Genomic DNA, 1,165 nt, shown 5'->3' with positions numbered 1-1,165 from the left:
TAGATGGGTTGATCTCTGGATTCTCAATTCGATTCCATTGATCTATGTGTCTGTCATTGTACCAGTACCATGCTGTCTTTACCACTACGGCAGTGGTAAAGTGATGTTTAATTTTGTATTTGGTAAATAGCTACCCATTCAATTCTCAAGGTCTGTCTCAAAGTGGAGGAAATGCTGAATAGTACTAGGTCGTTCAGCCATATGTGTAGGCTTCCTGCAGCACCATATTTTGGACGAACTGAATTAGTGGAATTATAAGCTTGTATTGTCCTTATATATTTTGGTTTTATTATTACAAACCGGTCTAGTTAGAGGGCTACTGGGTTTCTTTGTCCTTGCACTCTTTATTCTCGATGAAAATTTTAAGTAAATGGGATAGGCAGCCACTAGGAGGTACCCAAGCTATCAGTTGGGCGCCAGGGTGGACAGAAATGGCTAACCGTGACTCCCTTGGCCCTGCAGGTCCAAGTGTGTGTGTGGTGTTTTTTCCAAGGCTAGGAGTGCAGTAAGCTTGTTTGGAGCGAGAAACGTCTTAAAGCAGACAATCCTTAAAGGATCGGCAGGCAGCGAAAGTCGTGCCTCCAAAGCATTACTACGCCCTGGGGTTTGTGTTCTCGGGCACCAGCTGCCTGCACATCTGGACATCTAGATGCAGCAGCGCCTTTTTCTGAAGGGCGGAAGAGAGGCTGAGGACTCTGGGGTGCGCGCAGCTCCTCGTGCGCGAGCGTGCGCCCAAGTGCGCGTCGGGCTGCGTGTGCCTGTGCCTCTGTGTGTATGTATCTGTGTGTGTGCGCGCGCGCTCAGGGGTGGCGGCTGGAGCCACGGCTTCTGGACCAGCTAATGGGGCTGGGAGCCGTGAAGGGCATAAAGAACAGCCGACCTCCTAGCGCTTTATTGGGGGGTTAATAACCAAGCAGCTGAAAAGGGTGACGGCGGCAGGGTGACAGCCCGGGCTCGCCAGCTGCATAGAAGGGTTGAGATAGCAGCTAGTCTCTGCCACATTCAGGGATCTATTATCTTTTGGGCGGGGGCGGTGGTTGTGTTTTGTCCCCCCCCCCTTGTATTATTGTCTGTTTATCTCCCCAGAAGAGCACAAGCGCTGAGGAGAAGGGTGCGCGCTCTAGCTGAGCGTCGCGGATCTAAACGGGTCGAAGGAGGCAATTTT

The sequence above is a fragment of the Elephantulus edwardii genome, unplaced genomic scaffold (genome assembly GCF_000299155.1).
Source record: "Elephantulus edwardii isolate Elephantulus edwardi_28Jun2011 unplaced genomic scaffold, EleEdw1.0 scaffold00206, whole genome shotgun sequence".
NCBI classification, from domain to species: domain Eukaryota; kingdom Metazoa; phylum Chordata; class Mammalia; order Macroscelidea; family Macroscelididae; genus Elephantulus; species Elephantulus edwardii.
This window is presented reverse-complemented; position numbering follows the sequence as displayed.